Source organism: Lampetra planeri, chromosome 78 (genome assembly GCF_965212315.1).
Source record: "Lampetra planeri chromosome 78, kcLamPlan1.2.h2, whole genome shotgun sequence".
Taxonomy (NCBI): Eukaryota; Metazoa; Chordata; class Hyperoartia; order Petromyzontiformes; family Petromyzontidae; genus Lampetra; species Lampetra planeri.
In genome coordinates, this window is record NC_136183.1 from 2772240 (window position 1) to 2794972 (window position 22733).

Sequence of the window (22733 nt, forward strand, 5' to 3'; positions counted from 1 at the left end):
CCTCTAAGTTGCAAATGAACATTAATTTATACATTTCTACATAATGCAAATAGTATTCTTTTCAACAGCCTTTGCTATGTTAGCTATTTTTTCTTAAATAAATATTCCTGTCGTAGCTAGACAACCAAAATTGTGTGCTTGGAGTTTTTGGTAAACATTAATTTTGAAGACACTAGGGTGTCCAGGCATATTTATGACCATTTGCCCTCGCATTGTGTGCCTTAACAGCCCGTGTGATGAATTGGGGAATCTCTTTCACTATATCATGAAAATATGAATATGTATAGATGTGTAAGTCATGTGACTGTGTATATATAAATTCCTCTGTGCCTCAATACTCACATAGATGGTGTGGACATGCTTTTCTGTTTGCAGCTGACGCTCTCTCTGCAGAATTGGCCTGATGGAGCAAAGGCACTCAGCGCAGTTCAGTACAAGAAGGAAACAATGCGACCAGCATGCAAACAGCACGGATCGTACTGGAAACTTGACACAGCACCAGAGAACACACAGGAGAGAAACCCTTAGAGTGCTGTCTGTGTGGGAAGGCATTTTCAGATTCATCTACTCTTAAACAACACCACAGAACACACACAGGAGATAAACCTTTTAAGTGCACTCTGTGTGGGAAGGCGTTTGCAAAGTCATCAAATCTTAAGACCCACCAGAGAACACACAGGAGAGAAACCTTTTAAGTGCAGTGTGTGTAAAAAGGTGTTTGCACGGTCATCCATTCTTAAATCACACCAGAGAACACACACAGGAGAGAAACCTTTTAAGTGCACTCTGTGTGGGAAGGCGTTTGCAATGTCATCAAATCTTAAGATCCACCAGACAACACACACAGGAAAGAAACCTTTCAAGTGCACTGTGTGTGAGAAGGCGTTTGCACAGTCATCACATCTTCAAAGACACCAGAGAGCACACACAGGAGAGAAACCCTTCAAGTGCACTGTGTGTGAGAAGGCATTTTCATGGTCGTAATATCTTCAGACCCACCAAAGAACACACACAGGAGAGAAACCTTTTAAGTACAGTGTGTGTGGGAAGGCGTTTGCAAAGTCATCAATTCTTAAATCACATCAGAGAACACACACAGGAGAGAAACCTTTCAAGTGCACTGTGTGTGAGAAGGCGTTTGCAAAGTCATCAATTCTTAAAAAACATCAGTGAACACACACGCATCAGAAAATCCACAAGAAGTGTAATCTGAAATCAGCTTGTGAAAGTCAAAGTGCTGCAATGACCCCATTGTTCATGAAACAAGAACCAGAAGACAACCCCAGCCTGGACACTTTGAAAGATATCAAGGTGAAATATGAAGAGGCGAAGGTGAAATGTGAAGAAGTAACAGTGAAGAGCGTAGAAGTGAAGGTTAAATTTGAAGATGATTCAACTCCAAAATCGGACCTTCACATAGATGGAGGCAATGTGAAGCAGGAACTAAATTCTGACTGTGAGGCAGAGCGAGGCAATTCCCAGGAGTTTGTGGATGTGGAGGTGTGGGTGGACTTCTTAGACAATCCAAAGTCAAATGGAGACCAGGTAGATGTGCAAGCTTCAGACAATTAAGCTCCAATGGATGCACCTTTGTCACAGGCCTTTCTAATGAATATAATGTGAAGTTGAACACTCAATTTCTAGGTTCAAACTGCAGTGTAAGAGTGGCCAGTATTTGTGAACCTGTGGGTTGGGGCGATCTCTAACCAGGAGTGACTCAAGTGTTTTGTATCATATCTCATCTTAGACACTCGATGGGTGCCCATAATGGGCATCTGCCCCTGTGTGCCACAAGGTGACCGTTCACTGGCCTGCATGTGGATATGAGTTTGTAAGTCGGGGGCGATGATTGATATGCCAGTCGGATTTGAACCTTGAACCTCTGCAACAAATAGAGAATGTACTACTACTTGGCTTCCCTCTATGAGAGTGCTGCACATATAGGCCTAATCTCGTCAGAGATAAACTTGTAAATCCGTTGCAACGTGACGCAGTACATTTCAGTATAGTAATAAAATGTTGCCAATGTGCATTTTGATTATTTTACCTGTCTGATTTTGTACGTATATACAACATTTTGTATATTAATGTCAAACATGGAATATGTGATGTCAGGACAAAGTATCTGTTTTGGTGGTAACCTGTACAAAAACTCACGTGAGAGCTGTTATTTTTGTGATACGAGTCAAAGGGTATTTTTGTGAATCAGGACGCATCTGACTGGGGCAACTCATTGTCTTTGAAATCGGGAGCATAGTCGGATCATTCATCAGTTAAGGTATGCCACTTACAAGTTACGTATAGGAGATACATTCTCCACAAGAACACTAATTATCATTTTGTATTACGTATACATTTTGTCGAACTGAGACTTGAAATGGACCTTGCCGATGAACATCAGTTGAAGCAAGCCGGACTGTTGAGACATTGTACACCAAAACCAGTCCACAGGTGGCTTGTACTGAACACATGTGTAGTGCCATAAGAGGGGAGGGGCTGCTGGGGGCTCTGGGATCCTAGGCAGATAAGCCCTCGGCACCAGGCTCTCGGATCCCAGGCACCCCAAACAGTTAAGCCCCTTGGCGCCACCAACGGGGGTGCTGTGCGTGCTCTGTGGGATATCTGGGGGCACACACAACCCCTCCCCTCGTTGGGGACGATGCATAAAAGGGCAGCTCCCTGGCCGATCGGGGCCAGTTGCAGCTCAAGACCCAAGACCAGCCAGCTTAGGACCCTGGACCCCCTCGTCCCGCTTGTCCTTGTGTAATAAAGGACTCGATCCTGGGTCTGTCTCCGTTGTCCTTTATTCGGGTTCTTACACTTTTCCCACACGGCCCTCGCTCAGAGCTCTCCCCCTGGCAGCTCCATAGCTGCTCTCGCTCCCGTAGCCTCCACACCTCTGCAGCTCCGCTGCAGATCCCCTGTGCAGTCCTCCGGCTGCCTTCACTGCAGCTCCACCGCTGCCCTCACTGCAGCTCCGCCGCTGCCCGTCGTTCCTCCGCGCTTGGTCACCGCTGGCCGACGGTGCCACGTCTTACTTCCCCGTGTGTGTGGCGATCTCGCCACTCCTCGACCTGCGTGGCCTCACTCTAACTGTCTCCCACACTCTCCCGTCTCTTCCGGTATCTCTCCCTTAAGACCTCACCCCTCTCTCACACGTGACCTAACTCCTCCCCCCCATGACGTCATATCCGCGAAGCCGTTTACGCCCGCATTACACCACCCTCCCCGTAGAGAAAATCCAGCCGACCTCGGCTGAACAATAACGAGTCAAGTAATGCGAGCGAACACAACCATCACACATTCAAGGACAACGAAGCATACAATAAATATAACAACAACAAAACACAACAGTAAAATTTAACGAAATGTAAGGGACTTTGAGCGCGTTCGGGTCGCCGGTCCGTCCCGGACGGGCGGCGGCCCTCCTGCAGACCGGGAACGTGACGGGGTTTTAGGAGCGACAAGATGAAGTCCTCCTGTCGCTATTGGAGGCCCATCAACGTCCCGGTCCCGTGTCCCTGAAGGCCCAGCGTCGGGGGTGCGTCGCGATCGTGTCTGCGACGGGGTCGGAAGGGCGGCGGTGCTCGGAGTCCCCGCAGCCGTGGTAGGCACACCCCGAGCAGAGTCTCCTGTCTCCAGCAATGTCACGGCCGGCTTGTCTGTAAAAGGCACGACAGGCGCTCTTGCAAGGTCAACAGGCACAGGCAAGGATGAGTCGGCAGCCACAGACCCCGGCAAGGCAACATCGGGAGATGACGCATCATCTCGAGGGGCCACATATGGTTTCAAGCGCGACGTGTGAACGAACCAACGCCGAGATCCAAACCGAACACGCGCAGACTGTGGGTTGGGAACCTCGATGAGGCGGACCGGCCCTTGCCATGGTTTGTGTAATTTAGGAGAGGTACCTGGCCGCACCTGCGGGCAATGGAGCCAGGCCATGTCCCCCACCTTCCAGGGGCACTCCCCCTTCGAGCGTCGAGCACACCGCTCGTTCCGGGCCTGGGCTTTGGCAGTAGCCATGCGGGCCCCCTCCCATGCCTCAGTAACCCGGCGAACGGTATCCCGAATGTAATCAGGAAGAGGCTTAGCAGGTCCCCTCACTCCAGTTCCCAACTGCACATCCATTGGCGGCACGTTCTCGCGACCGTACATAAGGAAAAACGGCGAATATCCTGTAGCCGCATGCGGCGTCATTCGGTATGCCGAAAGTACCCCAGGGATATGCAAATCCCAATCCGATTGTTTTTCACTCGCGGTGTGACACAACATTGCGGACAATGTCCGATTCAGCCGTTCGACCATACCATCCGTTTGCGGATGGTAGGGAGATGTCCGTATCTTTTTAGTTCCAAGAGCCGCGCACACCTCCCCCAACAATTTAGAAGAAAAATTACGGCCTTGGTCTGTGAGGAGCCTCTCCGGCGCCCCCTTGTCCATAACGTACCCGAATAGAAAGGCATCTGTGATAGACGCCGCTGACTGGTCAGGCAAAGGCCAGGCCATCGGCCAGCGGGAGAGGTACTCCACCCCAACTAGCAAGTATTTATTTCCCTTAGCGGATGGCGGGAAGGGTCCCAAAATGTCCAACGCCACCAATTCGTTAACTCTAGACACCTGAATAGACTGTATGGGCGGCATATATGGTTGTTTAGGTGGTTTTCGGCGGGCACAATCGGGACACGCGCGAACGTGACCGACCACATCCGTTGTCATGCCGTGCCAAAAATAGTCTCGCTGCAGCGTCAATAGGGTCTTCTGCACCCCCAGATGTAAAAGCGTGTCCCCATGCAGAGTCCTAATCAACTCGTACCGCAAGGATGCCGGTACAACCAGACGCCAGCGTTCCTGTAACCCTTCCCTCCACATCAGCAGACCATCGCGGAGAGCGGTTTCCGGCATACCCCCCGTACCCAGTCCCCCACTCTTCTTCGCAGTCCGATTCCGTAACGAGACCAATGAACCATCCAACATTTGTTCCCGAATCCACACAGCCCTTGGAAGATTCAGAATCCCATCAGCCGGTCCCGGCTCCTTTGGAGCTTCAGGCACGTCGACCGCCAACGCAACAGGCTGAGGGGGTTGCTGAATCGGCGCACATCTATGCGTCCCCGACGCGCACGCGCAAGGGGATCGCTGCGGCAACCTAGAAAGCGTGTCCGCATTCGCGTGACGCACCCCCTTCCGATGGTGAATTTGGAAGGAAAATTCTTGCAGCGTGTCCAACCACCGCACCAACTGGCCGGATGGTTGGTCCATCTTAAGAGCATACTGCAAGGCCGCATGATCCATGCGAACAATAAACGAACGACTGTAGAGATACGGTCGAAATTGGCGGAGAAAGAAAACAATAGCCAAAAGTTCCCTGCGTGTGACGCAGTAGCGAGTTTCTGCGGGAGACAAAACCCGGCTACCATACGCCACCACGCGATCCACACCACCTTTTGATTGAGACAACACGGCCCCAATGCCCGTGTCACTCGCATCCGTATCCAGAATGAAGGGGTGATCGAAATCAGGATAATCTAACGTCGGTGCCGTAGCCAGTCGATCGCGCAGGCCCTGAAACGCCGCTTCTTCCGGCGGTCCCCAAGCAAATTTCCTTCCTTTACCCGTAAGGAGGTGCAAGGGCCTCGCGATCGTCGCGAAATCCGGAACAAACCTCCGATAGTATGAGGCAAACCCCAAAAAGCGACGTACATCCCCCACCGTGGCCGGGGTTGGCCAGTCACGGACGCATGCTGTCTTGTCCGGATCCGTGGCCACCCCGTCCGCACTTACGATGTGCCCCAAATAGCGCACGGACCGTTGCAGTAGGTGACATTTCTTTGGCTTAAATTTCAAATTTGCGGAACGCATCCTGGCGAACACCCCCTCCAACCGCAGTAAATGCTCATCAAATGTGCGGCTGAAGACGATAATATCATCTAAATATATCAGACATGTCTCCCACTGCAACCCCGTTAACACCAACTCCATCAACCTTTGAAATGTGGCAGGGGCAGCATTCAGCCCCATCGGAAGACAATTAAATTGGAATAACCCCTGCGGCGTACGGAAAGCAGTCTTCTCCCGCGAGGGCTCGTCAAGGGGAAGCTGCCAGAATCCCGAAGAGAGATCTAGCGTTGAAAAGAACTTCGCCCCCGACAAGGCATCGAGGGAGTCGTCCATACGCGGCAGGGGGTACGCATCTGCCACAGACACTTTATTCAATTTTCGAAAGTCGACACAAAATCGCAATTTGCCATCCTTTTTAACCAAAACAACAGGCGCGCCCCATGGGCTGTTAGATGGAGATATTATGTCCGCAGCCAACATGTCATCCACTGCCCCTCGAACCTGATCTCGCTCCGCCGGACTCATCCGATGCGAGTTCAACCGAATAGGGGCAGCGTCCCCTGTGTCAATATGATGGTAAAGCAACGAGGTGCGTCCCAAGTCCAAATCGTCGGAGCTAAACACATCAGAATAGCTCAATAATAATTTACGAAGCACACAACGTTGTTCACCGGAAAGGGAAGAATTTTCCCCACACAATTCGGCGATCCAGCGATTATCAGCGGCACCAGGACCTGAAACACCACCAACCACGACCTGGCTGCCCAGATGATCTTGTGCCGTAAACGCCGTAGTGGCATGTGCCACAACCGTACCAGCCGGCACACACACATTTTCGGTACTTGCATTAAGCACCTGCAGAAACGGCTGCTGGTCAGGCCGGACAATAGTTTGCGCCCCAACGAGCGCCGCTCCGCCCGTTATAGTGGCGGACGGCGACAACAAAATCCCAATTGCACCCTGACGACCAGGTACAGGCTTCCCATATCGCAAGGGGATAAGCATCTGTGAGCCAGGTGGAATATCAACAGATACCTCGGACAGCGCCTGCACCTGAGCGACCGGAGCAGGTCGCCCCCAGGGCGACGGTAGAAATGTAATTTTTCGCCCACCCGGTAATTCAATGCAGTTTTGATTAAATTCGAATTAGAATGGGCATCTTGGCCAGGAAGTCAGTTCCCAACAAGCAAGGAACCCCGAGGGACCTCGAAATTAACACAATTCCCGAGGCCGACACTCCCCCGATAGATATTGTAGCGTCCACCTGGCCCACAATGCCCATGCTACCCCCGTTGGCAGCGACGCAGGAATCGTAAACCGGATACACGGCCTCAGGTGGGATGTTCAACAGATGGAAAATGACATCCGATATAATGGTCGCGGACGCCCCGGAATCCACTAACACACGTACGTCCACCCCTTGTATAGAACCAGGTACAGTGGACGAACCAGTAGCGGCCGCGATGACCCGCCGTGCCAATTTACGCCACTGCGTTACCGAGCGACGTGGCCCAGTCGATGGCCTCCCCCCGTTATTAACAACACCCGGATCGCACGACAGCGGTGATGAGTGAGGTGTCAAGCCTTGCCGGGTGTCTGGTGCGCACCGACTTGCCTGTCCTGGAGGATCCTTCCGTGGCACGTCCGCTGACGAGGCCTCCTGCTGGGGCGGACCCGGGACGCGGGCCCAGCAGTCCCTGGTGTAATGGCCTTTACGGCCGCAGCGGAAGCAGTCGATGTTGCGCCCCGCCGCAGGCACCCCGTCCCGACGCTCCCGTGGCGGTGGCGCAGATTGCGGCCCCAGCGTACTGCGGGCCGATCACTGAGCAGAGGCGGCTGTCAGCTCCTGCGGGCCCCCCCCGTCAGGAACGTACACCGCCTTCTTGGGATCCCATCCCGCGGCACCTCCCTCGACGATGGGCCCCCCCGTCCACGCCGTGACTTGCTTCCAACGGCGCAGGTTGAACTGGGCATCAAGACATTTAGCGGCCGCCCGGGACGTAATCTTTTTGTGGCCACACACCGGCATAGGAATCCCCAAATCCCGGGACAGCTCGAGCATCTTACCCAAGATGAGAGGTTCGAGCAGGTCAGGCTCCGTCTCCGGGTATGCAGCCATGGCCAACTCCAATACCGCACCCCTGTATGCCACCGGCGACTCCTCGGGTGCTCGCTGACGTTGAACAAACCGGCGATGAGCATCATCCGGTGGCTCATATGCATCTGCCATCTCGTCGAAAACTCCTCTCAATGTTTTCTTCTTCTCTGCCTTTATGGAGCGGAAGAATCTCACCGACTCGTCATCGAGAAGAGTCGGTAAAACCTCCAATGCCTCAGCGTCCGTCCACCTTGCTGAGCGTACCGCCGCCAGAAATCTGCAGGCGAAAGCACTCCAATCGCCCCCGATGGAGAATTCTTTGACGGTCGTGAGATGACGACTGCGACTCCTTGTTGCACCGTCCTCAGCCGATGACTCACCAGGCGTCGCATCGCAACGTGTTCAAGATGGCGGCCTCTCGCCGCGGAGAGCGCCATTCTTCTCCTGCCACGCCCAAGATGGCATCTTCTTGCCGCGTGGCCAATGGCGCCGACAGCGGAGGCAAGGCAGCGACCTGCGGACCTCCATCGGCTCTCCCCAACGCCGTCCTCGGCGTGACGAGCTCGCACAATTGCGCGAGCACGATTTTCAGCGTCTTCAGCTGCGCCGCCATCTGCCTCCATCGCCAATCCGCGTCCTCTGGTGCAGACGGGTCCACCGACGCGGCGACATCTTGGACTCCCGGACCCGCACTTGTTCCCGCACGGATCTCCTCCATCGCAGGCAGGTCGACCGCCCGAGGAAGGTCGTCTTCGTCGGATGATGTAGCAGATGATGGCGCAGGAATATTCTTTCTTCTGAGCTGTTTTGACATGCCGTTTCACTTCTGACACCAGTGTAATAAAGGACTCGATCCTGGGTCTGTCTCCGTTGTCCTTTATTCGGGTTCTTACACTTTTCCCACACGGCCCTCGCTCAGAGCTCTCCCCTTGGCAGCTCCATAGCTGCTCTCGCTCCCGTAGCCTCCACACCTCTGCAGCTCTGCTGCAGATCCCCTGTGCAGTCCTCCAGCTGCCCTCACTGCAGCTCCACCGCTGCCTGTCGTTCCTCCGCGCTTGGTCACCGCTGGCCGACGGTGCCAAGTCTTACTTCCCCGTGTGTGTGGCGATCTCGCCACTCCTCGACCTCCGCCCTGCGTGGCCTCACTCTAACTCTGTCTCCCACACTCTCCCGTCTCTTCCGGTATCTCTCCCTTAAGACCTCACCCCTCTCTCACACGTGACCTAACTCCTCCCCCCCATGACATCATATCCGCGAAGCCGTTTACGCCCGCATTACACCTGTAAGGGCCGGGACACTGTGAGGGCCAGTGGTGGGACTCTGGGACTCCCGGCTCTACGTCCTTGTAAGGGCGAGTTCCGAGGAAGCCAGAGTCCAGACCCGCACCTTGGCTGGGTCGGGTCAATTAGCCTCCCCTAGGGTAATTGCAGCCGGAGGACCCCAGAGCGTAGCCAGAGTAGTGTATCTAGGCTGTGTACCTAGGCTGTAACAGAGTATCAGGACTGTTGGAGTGTTTTATTGTAATAAAGAAGATACCTCTACAAGTGTCTCCGGAAACCATTACACATGCATTCCTAAAAGGCCGTGGTATTTATAGTTTGTGTAAAACATTCCTTTGTTTCGTGTAGAGAACGTTGAATGAAAGATGTCTGCCGATCTGTTTTTTCTCAAGGAGGTACTTTAAAGAGCACATTTGAAGGCATCGTGGATTTTTGTTACAGATTTGTATTCTAGCCTAGGTTTTATTGAATTTTAACTTCTATTTAAATAAAACTTTAGATATATCTGTCTGCATTGATATCCCACCTTGTTTACCACATGTTTACTTAAATATGTAGACGCTCCCTCTGAAGACGTCACCTCAAATTAACGAGTGGGTTACGTCAGGGCCTCCCCCTCTCTCTGGCTTGTGATGTCACCAAGAGCAGAACTCGCCTCCACGGAATCTAACGACTGCACTGTCTTGGAATGCATTTACACAGTAATCAAATCTTCACAACTGCCAGGGAACACACATTAAAAACCACTTGATGTACACTTGGAAGGCCTTTTGAATTGTCTTGAAACTGAAACACGCGTCAGGTCTACAAGGAGCAGAGTCTGAGATTGACGTGAAATTTGAAGTTCCATAAGCCCATCGTTTGTGATGCAAGGACCCAATAAAGATGGCAGCTGGGAAACGTCACCATTCGTGAAGGTGACCTGTGAAGGCTCCAGGGTTTGACTTCCAGGTCGCTAATGGAGCCCGATACGAATCACAGCCATTTGTGGATGTGGAGGTTTGGGAGGACTTTTCGGACAATGTAGAGAGTAGAAGCAGACAGCATGTGTGACCATAAGTGTTGGGTAGACCTGTAACCAAGAGCATGACACACGGTTTCCCAATGTTTATTTCAATTGTTTAGTTTTTAGTTGATTTGGAATACAGTACTTATTTAAATTGTAATGTAAATTTTAGTTGACGTTTACCTAACGCCATTACTTGGGTAAGGCTTAAGTATTGAATATCGCGTTTTTAGCTGTCGCGTGGCACTTTCCAAGAACATAACCTCCGATATTCAAGGGGCGGCTGTATTTTCTGTCGATCGAGTACAGCAGAGGAGTACGGATTTTCACCAGAAACAAGATCCCTGCTTTCTTGATGTAATTAAGGCCTATGGTACCCTAAAAAGGCTTGGTGCTTTGGGTTCCTTGATTTCGATGTCTCTGCCTCTGCTCACATTCGTTGAGGATTTTTATGATTTTGGGCAGGCCCATCTAAAGTTGCGTGACCAGGAGTTGGAACCATTTCCTGTTCAACTCGGCGTGTGACAGAAATTCACTCTGGCCCAATGCATTACATTTGTAATGTGAGGTTACACCTGGATAATAATGATGGCCTCTGCCGGCCTAAGCCCGCAACCAATGGGGAGTCGAGTTAGGGGCGTAGCCCTGGAGCCGTACATTAGCTTCGGGAAAGTTCCAGGGGTGTGGCTGAGGATTGGCTGCGGGGCATCACGTGGGCCAGGGATTTAAAGGAGCGGAGAAGCCACGCTGGTGCCGTGGTCCGGAGCCTGCCACGTGGCGGGCCCCGCAGTCTCTCTCGCTGTCAGCCAACAGCGTGAAGGAGCAAGGGAACTGGAGGAACGAATGTGGTGGAAGCTGTGAACGAAACTGAATAAAGAATTCTCAATTGACGACGTCGTCTCAATGGGGTTTATTACACATTACATAGCATCTTCAATAATTATGTAGTTTGAGAAGCTCACAATGGCCATATAAATGAATTGCATTCGTCGCGGTTAAAAATAATATGCTTATCGATGACTGGTTATAGTTAAGGGATTATATTGGTAGGAACGAAGTGAACCAGCCTACAATAGATTATATCGTCCGTCCGTCCGATGTCCGATTAGGTGTAGCAACATCGCCCCCTACTGCAAACACTTGGCAGGACCCTACAAAAACCTTTAGACTCAGTGAGGCTTTCCTGGCTAAACAAGTGTAACATTCCCTTATAATTCCCTGAGATAGTGTTTAATTAAAACATTTAAATTAAAAATTAACTCACAGCGGCCTAAAGCCTACAGCTAGGCCTAAAGCCTAGAACTAGGCCTCAAACTCTCCCTTCGTATCGTACCCCCGCCATTTCATTTTATTATAGCCATTCGTTTGTTCGTTCCTACCAGCCCACCCCGCAGGGACCTGTTTCCCTGCTGGTCAGCCCTGTTGCATCTGCTGATGATCTGGTAATGGCTACTCAATGAGATGGCTGGCTGAGGTGCCATCTCTTGTTTTGCCGGACACACACAGTAACAATAACAACAACCGCCATTCGCCACTAAGTGGCGGTCACGTCACCATGGCGCTTGTGCCAAGCTATGTGCACGGGGTAGACCCAGGTGCCATGGGTCGACTGACTCAGTTGACTGGCCGATGCACCATCTGTACCCCCGACTGTGCCAACACAGTGTACACACACACAGTGTACACGCACAGGGTACACACACACAGTTTGTACACACACAGTGTATACACACACATTGTATACACAGTGTACACACACACACAGTGTGTACACACACACAGTTTGTACACACACAGTTTGTACACACACAGTTTGTACACACACAGTTTGTACACACACAGTGTACACACACACAGTTTGTACACGCACAGGGTACACACACACAGTTTGTACACACACAGTGTACACACACACAGTTTGTACACACACAGTTTGTACACATAGTGTACACACACACAGTGACGTCACCACTCATTAACTCGTCGGCGTGAGACGCCAGGGAAAGCTGTTCCCCGCTAGTGACGTCATGTCACCAAGATATTCAATCCCCCCCCTCCACCGCGCTTTTGACTGGCGGTTCATTAACATAATTTATTCATGAAAACCGTCGCTATTTCATTGCGACGGGTTCAGCAGCCAAGCCCAGTCACCCCACGTGGGCCCGACTCATTAACATAATTTATTCAATTACACCGCTGCTCGTTGGGGGAGGGGATTGTGTGATGAACCCCGCTAGTGACGTCATGTCACCTCCTGCTGCCGCGTGACGTCACGAGACACCAGGAGGCTGCCAGTCCACACGCGCGCTCACTGAGATCCGAGGTGAGAAGTTGACATCGTGGTGGTTGTTGTTGTGGTTGTTGTTGTGGTTGTTGTTGATGTTGTTTACCCAGGTAGAGCCTCGCTCCGTCTCTCTCGGAGGGATATCAATTGAGTAGCAGCGAGGATGGAATCGATGTCCAGTTTGGAACATTACAACGCGGGGCCTAGCCATGCGGGGCCTTGCCTCCTGCCCTCACCTGATTGCATTTGCTTTAATTCTCTGTTCTTTCGGTAAAGTCACGTAGAAGGGAAATAATAAAAACAAAACATAATAAAATAATTCTCACGACGTTTCGACTGCTTGCGTTGTGGCCGAAACGTCGTGAGAATTATTTTATTATGTTTTGTTTTTATTATTTCCCTTCTACGTGGTGACTTTACCGAAAGAACCAAGAAGATGAATCCCTTCAGTCACGAAAGAAGCTTTAAATCGAAATTTAATTCTCTGCTTAAGTTTAATTTGTCTTCATCTGACTCACTACTTCATGAGACCTCCTTTGCCAGTAGCACAATATAAGAAGAGGTTTCCCCCCCTTTTTTTGGCAACAAAACAGGTGTTAAGGTTCGATTTAAAGCTTTCGTGACTGCAGGTCTTAAGGTGTTTAAACATCGAACTGAAACCTTTAGCAAGGATTCATATTAAATTTCGATTTAAAGCTTTCGTGACTGCAGGGATTCATCTTCTTGGTTCTTTCGGTAAAGTCACGTAGATAAAACATTACAATTTAATAAAAATAAAATAAAAATCACGACGTCGTGATTTTTATTTTAAAATTAATAAAAGTAAAATAAAAATCACGACGTCGTGATTTTTATTTTCAATAAAAAACTGCAGAAGAAAAAGATTAAATGTGGATATCTACATAAAATGATGATATTATAAACACACTATCCTAAAAATACAGCACCATATTTTAACACTAAAGCAGTCACTGACTCGCAACAACCTGCAATCATCAGTGACAGAGTTAATTTCGGGTAAAATCAATGAAAATGGGGTATGCCGATAGCATAAAATGAGATGTGATAGAGCAAATCTGAGATCAGATTTGGAATCGGCAGTCAAGGCCAGAAAAACATGTTTTTTTTGTTGACCAGTGTTATTGTGATTAAAATGCAAACAAAAAACATGCTCTGATTGTAAATGCATTGTCTGTGAAAATGATTGGTCCACACCAGAGACAGCTTTCCTTAGAGCCTAGTCTCACATGGTGTTGGACCAGATGACGCCAAAAGGCGCACAACTCAAGGACAAAGCACCATCAGAGTATGCGAGCTCGGGGTCAAGCATTTACACCATTGGAACCTCATTTGCCAGTAGCAAAATATGATAATTGTTTTTTTACCCTTTTATCTGACAACAAAACTGACACCTGCACACATTATCAGAGTTATGTTTTTTGTTTGCATTCCGACTGCAGTTATTGTGGTCAATGCAAACATGACTCCTTGTAAAAAAAGGTGTCAGTTTTGTTGCCAGATAAAAGGGTAAAAAACCAATTATCTTATTAGTATATGCATTGTCTGTGAAAATGATTGGTCCACACCAGAGACAGCTTTCTTTCGAGTCTAGTCTCAAACAGTGTTAGATCAGTGGACGCCAAAAGGCGTACAGCACAAAGACAACACACTATCATAACAATGAGAGCTCGGGGTGAGCAGCTACATCATGGGACCTCCTTTGCCAGCGTCAAAATATAAGAAGAGGTTTTCCCCTACATCATGGGACCTCCTTTTCCAGTACCAAAATCTACTAATAGGGGTTTTCCCCTTTTTTCTGGCAACAAAACTGACACTTTTTGCAAGGAATCATGCTTACATTAACCACAATACTTGCAGTCAAATGCAAACAAAAAACAATACTCTGATAATTTAGGCATTGTCTTTGAAACTGATTGGTCCACACCAGAGACAGCTTTCTTTAGAGACTAGTCTCATATGGTGTTCGACCAGATGACTCGTCATCTGGTCGAATAGATTTATACAATTTTTTGTCTAGGAATATTTTTTGTATACGATGTCTCCCTGTTTATTTCTATTTTTAGTTTATTTGGAATACAGTCCAGTACTTATTTCAGTTGTGATGTTGTGAATTTTTAGTTGACGTTTACCAAACGCCATCACTTAGATCAGTCTTAAGTTTAGAATGTTGCGCTTTTAGCTTTCGCGCGGCAATTAACAAGAACGTAACCGCCACGATATGTAAATTTTGCTTTATTTTATGTCTATTGATGCAGCAAAGGTGTACGGATTTTCAACAGAAGCAAGATCTCTGCATTCTTGATTTAATTAAGGCCTATTGTACAATAAAGAGGCTTGGGGCTGTGGGTTGTAATTTGTTTTCAAATCTATGCCTCTTCACACCTCTTAAATTGCGACAGCCTTTGCTAAATTTCGATTTAAAGCTTTCGTGACTGCAGGGATTCATCTTCTTGGTTCTTTCGGTAAAGTCACGTAGAAGGGAAATAATACATATTTTTATTATTTTATTATTTCCCTTCTACGTGACTTTACCGAAAGAACCAAGAAGATAAAGTCATGTAGAAGGGAAATAATTTTTTTTATTTATTATTTTATTATTTCCCTTCTATGCGACTTTACCGAAAAAACCAAGAAGATAAAGTCACGTAGAAGGGAAATAATAAATATTTTTATTATTTTATTATTTCCCTTCTACATGACTTTACCGAAAGAACCAAGAAGGTAAAGTCACGTAGAAGGGAAATAAAAAATAATTTTATTATTTTATTATTTTCCTTCTACGCGACTTTACCGAAAGAACCAATAAGATAAAGTCTTTGCTATGTTAGCTGAATTTTGCTTTTATAAATATTCCTTTTGCAGCCGAAATTGTGTTCTTGGTGTTTTGGGTTAACATTTATTCTTAAGATAATAGGCCTTTTACAGGCATTTACAGGCCATTTGCCCTCTCATTGTGTGCCTTCACAGCCCGTGTGATGAATTGGGGAATATCTTGAATATATGAATAAATCTAGACGTGTAAGTCATGTGTGACTGTATATATTCATTCATCTTGAGTCTCGATACTAATGTAGATGGTTCTTCTTGGTTCTTTCGGTAAAGTCACGTAGAAGGGAAGTAATAAAATAATAAAACATAATAAAACAATTCTCACGACGTTTCGGCCACGACGCAAGCAGCCGTCCTCAGGTGAAAACCAGGTCTGTCGAGGCAACAGCGTCTGAATGAAACAGCACACGTGCTTGGAGCATATATATAAGCTGGGTTGGAAAGAACCAAGAAGATGAATCTCTGCAGTCCCGAATAGCTTTAAATTGAAATGTAGATGGTGTGGATATGTTTTTCTGTCTGCACCTGACGCTTCCTCTGACGTTTCTTCTACAGAATTGGTCTGATGGAGCACAGTCACTCGGCGCAGCTCGGTACAAAAATACAACAATGGGACCAGTATGCAAACAGCACGGATTGTCCTGGAAATTTGACACGGCACCAGAGAACTCCAACAGGAGAGAAACCCTTCAAGTGCACCGTGTGTGAGAAGGCATTTCTAGATTCATCACATCTTATCTTAAAGTTCATTTTATCTTAAAGTACACCAGAGAACACACACGGGAGATCAACTCCTCAAGTGCACTCCGTGTGGGAAGACGTTTCCACAGTTACCACAGCTTCAAAGACACCAGAGAACACACAGGCATCAGAAGACCTCCAAGGAGCGTAGTCTGAAATCGACTTGTGAAAGTGCTGCAATGAGCCCATCCCTCCTGAAAAAAGAACCAGAATTTAATTCCAGCTTGGACGCAATGAAATGTATCAAGGTGGATTTTGAAGAGGTGAAATGTGAAGAAGTGATGGTGAAGAGCGAAGAAGCGATGGTAAAATGTGAAGATGAAGATTCAACTCCAAAATTGGACCTTCACATCGATGGAGGCAACGTGAAGCAGGAGGAGAATTCTGACTGTGAGGCAGAGCGAGGCAACTCCCAGGAGTTGGTGGAAGTGGAGGTGTGGTTGGACTTCTTAGACAATACAAAGTCAAATGGAGACCCGGTAGATGTGTAAGCTTGAGACAATGAAGCTCCAATAAATGCACTTTTGTCACAGGCCTTTAATTAAAATAACGTGAAGTTGCACACTCAATTCCTAGGTTCAACCTGCAGAGTAAGAGCAGCCAGTATTTGCAGACCTGTGGGTTGGGTAGATCTCTAACCAGGAGCCAGAGCCAATAAGCTCCGAAGCATTCTCATGTTATGCTATGTTATAATAATTTTTGCATTTATATGGTGCTTGCTTAATCGCCTCAGCAACTCAGTTTTGTATCATCTCATCACAAACACTCGAAGAACATGTTGTATATATGCCTTTTCCATAAAATTATATTGAGTGATTTTTTCTATTGTTTTGTAATAATTTTGATCGGGATGTAGTGCTGGGGCACGGAATGGGTGAGTCTCCCCCCCTGCCTCCAGCCTTGCCACGCAAAAGACAGCTGGAGGATAATTACTCATAAGCCTGTTTGGGAAGTCATAAAATGTAATAAAAAATGGCAAACCCAAGGGGGGGGGGGCTAATGAGATTATGCGGGAAATCCCCAGTTGACTTCAAGAGAAGGCCGCCATAAAGGAAAACCCCCACAAAACAAAAGACGAAAACAGCAGGGGTCATGAACCTCCCTTGGACAGCGAAATTCACCCAAGGGCAGTTAATCATTACGAGTTAACTGGGGTTTTTAAAAATACAACAGTAAGGTTTGAAGCTTAGCTATATCTTAAGCCTCAGGATATCAAAATATAACTTGAGAATAAGAAGCACGGATCCCTGGCAATACAGACTGGGAACAAATATTAATTAAACCCTCGTAATATCCTTGGTAACAACTATGGTATACCACAAATCTTGGTTAAGCATGAACCAAGTAATTATGAAAGTACTAGCGGTAAGTACCTGGCGTTGCTCGGGCGAAAAAGGAAGATACACACATGGACTTACACACATACATTGACCCACACACGTAGAAACACATCAACTTAGACGCACACACACACATATATGGTTATATCCAGGAAAGGATCGTTAGCAGGCCAGCCTAAATGTTTCTAACTGGCGAAGATGTTCCATTAGGGGGGTGCATGTTTCGCAAGCGTAGAGAAGGGAGGGAATTACCGTGGCCGAGAAGACCTGGAGCTTCATGCGGAGCGAAAGACCAGGTAGCTTCCACACAGCATTACGCAACTGATGAAAAGATAATGCCGCTCCACTGATTTGGAGTGAGACCTCTGCTGTTAAACCGGAGCTGGTCATGAGCACACTGGGCAGGTATTGAAATCTCGGCAATCTCTCCACAACTGCCGCATCACCAATTGTGAGTTGTGGGGGTGGATTGTTCGATGGTACAAAATACGCAGGCAGGTGCTTAGTTTTGGTGGGGCTAATGGTAAGGCCCCACCTCTTAGTGGCAAGCTCCAGGTTCAGCCGCAGTGAGCAGCAATCACCAGAGCATCGGCATACATAACATGGTTGAGCAATAGGGAGGCATCCCTTGACGGCACCCGGGCATCGATCAACCTCCCATTGTATCTGTACCATATGGTAATTCCTCGGGAACAGCCATTGAAGTCTTCACGAACTACGTGGTAAAAAGATATGTTAAATAATGTGGAGCCAGAGGACATTCCTGTCACACCCCAAGGTGTAGAGGGAATGGCTCTGACTGACGGCCACGTAGTTTGACGCGGGGCCGCTCACCAACATGAAGGTCCTTAAGGATCGTGAGCAAAGTTTGAGGGACTCCGAAAGCATGAAGAACAACCCAGAGGCCAGGCCTACTGATGGTATCATAGGCCTTGAGCAGGTCAATAAAGCACATTCATTCACTCACATACACACATGGACCTACAGACACGCAAAGAAATGGACTTACATTGACTGACATGGAGCCATGCACACAAAGCGACTAACAGACGGCCATGGACTGACACACAGACATATCGACTCACACGCATAGACATGCACTTTAGATACACACACATGGAGTTACAAACATATATCGACATACACACATACAGTGACTCACACACATCGACTCACACACAGACATACGTGGACTCACAAACATTGATGTAAACACACATGTACTTACACACACTTATCGACTAAGACACACACACATGGACTTACACACACTTACAAAGACTGACACACACATTTCCCTACACACCCATAGACATATGGACTGTGACACACAGACATCTACTTTAGATACACACACATGGATTAACACACACACATCGACTGACACATAGACACACAAACGCACATTGACTCACACACTCAGATGGAGCCATGCACACACATCGACTCACACACACGCATTGACTTACACACATACACATCGAGTGAAACACACACGTATGGACTTACACACACGTGGACTAAAACACACAGCGACAGATACGCACACAAATGGACTGACACACACACACACAAACAATTGTACGTACACACACACGGGGCGTTGTCCGTTTCAAAAAGACAGACACACACATGGACTTACACACAGACATGGACCCACACACTTAGAAACCCATCGACTTACACAAACACAAATGGACTCACACACACAGACATCGACTTTAGGCACACGCATGTAGTTTCTGCACACGAACATTATAATAGTAATCGAGTATTAAGCAACTTATTAGTTTAATAATAGTAAAGAATGAAGACGAAGTTGTTATGTGTACACAAACATTATCATTGTAATATTTGTAAATGTATTTGTTTAATAATAGAAAGCAATAAACCTGAGTTCTTAGCGAAAGATTGAATAAAATAGTACTTTACATTGGCGTAGTAATGCCTCGTCCCGTGCAGAGCCGGCGGCCTCGCCAGATTGGCAAGCCAGAGGAGGTGAGATATTGCCAGGCTGCGGGCTGGGCCACTACCCTCGCCCCCCCCACCATCCCCCCGCCCTCGCCAGAATAATACTATGTAAGCGCTTAAATAACATTAAATTAATATCTAAGGACTTTATATCAGTAACTGCACGCATTGGGGGTGGCGGGGGGAAGAGGACATCACACTGTGAAGAGAAATCGACAGCGTGGTGTGTATATCTATTCCTTGTTAAACGCGTAAAATAAAATGTCCCCGTGAGCTCGAGTGAACGCGCACCGCTTGACAGGGTCCACCCCCCCCCCCCAACGAAATTAGCGTCACTTGGTACGGTCGATGTGGCGCAATAAGTAAATAATTAATCATAGAAACGGCACAAATGTGTTAATTAAACTACTTTAAAGTTTACGGATTGGAAAACGGAATAGCCTATTCCCACCGCGGGGCTTAGGGCGTGCCGCCTGTCAAATTTTTTTCTACTTTCAGCCCACCGTCCGAGAGCCAAATCCCCCGCAAGCGCGAGCACGCGAGGACTTTTATATATGAGATTAGACCTAGGGTCATTCGGAAGAGAATGCGAAATGTCAATCACACACGACCAAGATAATATGTATTCCACGGGATCAGAGCCTCGCCAAACGCCTTTGTCTTCCAGTAGCTAACACAGTACATGGTCAGTTTAACACGTAGTCTTTCGCGACCAATATTAGTCAAATGTGTCGTAACCCTCCACCACCCGACACTGACAAACAGTAAAAAAAATATGTCGCGTTTTTTACCAAGACAAATAGTTCACTACTTTAGCCCACCACCGGTGTGTTGAGTGATTCAACATCATTTAAAATTTTTAGTACAACATTTCGCTGGTAATTACATCCAGCATCATCGGGCAATTTGCCAGAATGGTGAGGCCCTCCACTCGCTCCCGGTCTTAAATGGAGCAACAGGGTGACGTCATCTTTTAGCTCAATCTGGTGCAGTGATTCGAGACAGGGAGGGTATTGTAATTATATAATTGACTAGCTTAACTACCTGGCTTCGCCCGGGACTTGGATTCACTACGCCTGGCCGCCTTTGTCTCCCCAGTGGCGATGTTCACACACCATACCAGTTACTCGTTTGAGGCTGAGTCGACCTAGGGGAGGCCCAGGACCGGTTCAAATTATCGTCACCGGTAGTGGCCGTGAGCGGGAATCAAACTCTGATCGCCAGGTTCGTAGCGCAGCGCGCTAACCACTACACTACAATGCGTTACGCTTCCACATGCGCGGGTCACATGACAGATTTGATGTCACAGCTCACCGTGGAAAAAATATATGCTCCCTCCCCCCCAAAAAAAGTGTGTACAGTCTGGAAAGTACCCACATGGCAAGTTTGTTGCATATCGGGAAGTACGCTAAACATTTTGAACAGACACACATAATCACAACTTTGCCTTTTATGTATAATGGGTTCCGGAGACACTTGTAGACGTAACTTCTTTATTACGATACCACACTCCAACAGTCCTCTGTTACAACCTAGGGACACAGCCTAGGGACACAGCCTACTCTGGCTACGCTCTCGGGTCCTCCGGCTACAATTACCCTAGGGGAGGCTACCTGACCCGACCCAGCCAAGGTGCGGGTCTCGACTCTGGCTTCCTCGGAACTCGCCCTTACAAGGACGTAGAGCCAGAAGTCCCAGAGTCCCACCACTGCCCGCACAGCGTGCCGGTCCTTACAAGGACAAGCGGGGCGAGGGGGTCCAGAGTCCTAAGCTGGCTGGTCTTGGGTCTTGAGCTGTGACTGGTCCCGATCGACTGGGGAGGTCCCCTTTAATGTTCTTTTGCCCATCGAGGGGTGGCGTTGCGTGGGATCATAGATCCCCCGCAGCCCCCCCCCCCCCTCTTGGCGGTACGGGGCACCCTTGCAGATGGATCTCGTCTACCACTGCCGGTAAGTTTGGCCCATTTACGGCACTACATACGTATAAGGAGATTGGTAATCATTCAATTGTTAATTGCTAGTTGTTTCCCCTATAAGGAATGGGAATTGTAATATATACTTTTTAAAAGAATATGCTTCCAGGCCGCACTAAGCCTGTAGCTGTTAGAGCGATCAAAGTTACTTGTATTTCGCTCAATTTCAATGGATTATCTAATTAGTCTTGGCCAGTAATAATTAGTTTTACACAACACTTCAACGTTATCAAAATAAATTGAGTGTCTTTGACAAGTATGCTCTGCCACTGCCGACAGTTGTGTTTGAGATTATTTAATAAGACTAAAAGAACACCAAAGAAAGTACTGTCTGTGAAAAGGCATTTGCACGGTCATCAGTTCTTCAGATCCACCAGAGAACAAACACGGGAGAAACCCTTAATGTGCAGTGTGTGTGGGAAGGCATTTTCAGGTTCACCTGCTCTTGAAAATCACCAGAGAACACAGGCATCAGAAGATTCCCAAGGAGCAGAGTCTAAAATCGGCTTGTGAAAGTCAAAAGTGCTGCAAGGCGCCCATCCTTAATAATAAGAACTACAAGAAAATCCCAGCTTGGACACTTTAAAATGTATCAAGGTGAAATTTAAAGAGGCGAAGGTGAAATGTGAAGATGCGGCAGTGAGGACCGAAGAATTGACGGTACAATATGAAGATGAAGATTCAACTCCAAAATCGGACCTTCACATTGATGGGGGCAACGTGTAGCAGGAGGAGAATTCTGACTGATGCAGAGCGAGGCAACTCCCAGAAGTTTGTGGAAGTGGAGGTGTGGCTGGACTTCTTAGGCAATACAAAGTCAAATGGAGACCCCGGTAGATGTGTAAGCTTGAGACAATGAAGCTCCAATAGATTCACCTTTGTCACAGGTCTTTTATGAAATAATGAGAAGTTGAACACTCAATTCCTAGGTTTATCCTGCAGAGTAAGAGCAGCCAGTATTTGTGGACCTATGGGTTGGATAGATCTCTAACCAGGAGTAAGAGCCAATAAGCTCCCAAGCATTCACTATATTATGATAATATTTGCATTCATTTGGAGCTTAATTGCCCATAATTAGATCGCGTTAATTTCAATGTTTGGTGAAACCTTCCACTTCGCGATTTGTTCTCCAACACACCGGTGTGCTGTACTAGTGTAGTGTAATAACGCCGACTGTTATCCAGCAACGGCAACTGCGGTGGACAAATAGTACACACGCCAGTGAGCATATACATGGGTTAGTCGGCAGGGCAGAAAAACTGGGGCAAGGGTCACGGAAGACTCCATCTGGAAGCTCCTGGAACCTGCTAGTGGGTTCGAGAAGGGAGGCGCAGCCAGGGCGGAGTCAGG

The 22733-nt window shown here is 47.9% G+C and overlaps 1 pseudogene across 1 annotated transcript; it reads left to right on the forward strand.

Moving 5' to 3' along the window:
• The first annotated feature begins 491 nt into the window (after positions 1–491).
• On the forward strand, positions 492–16917 carry LOC144738196 (uncharacterized; annotated as a pseudogene). Its single transcript, XR_013589168.1, has 2 exons — positions 492–12548; positions 15915–16917. The product of XR_013589168.1 is annotated as an uncharacterized LOC144738196 (transcript).
• The last annotated feature ends 5816 nt before the right edge of the window (positions 16918–22733 follow it).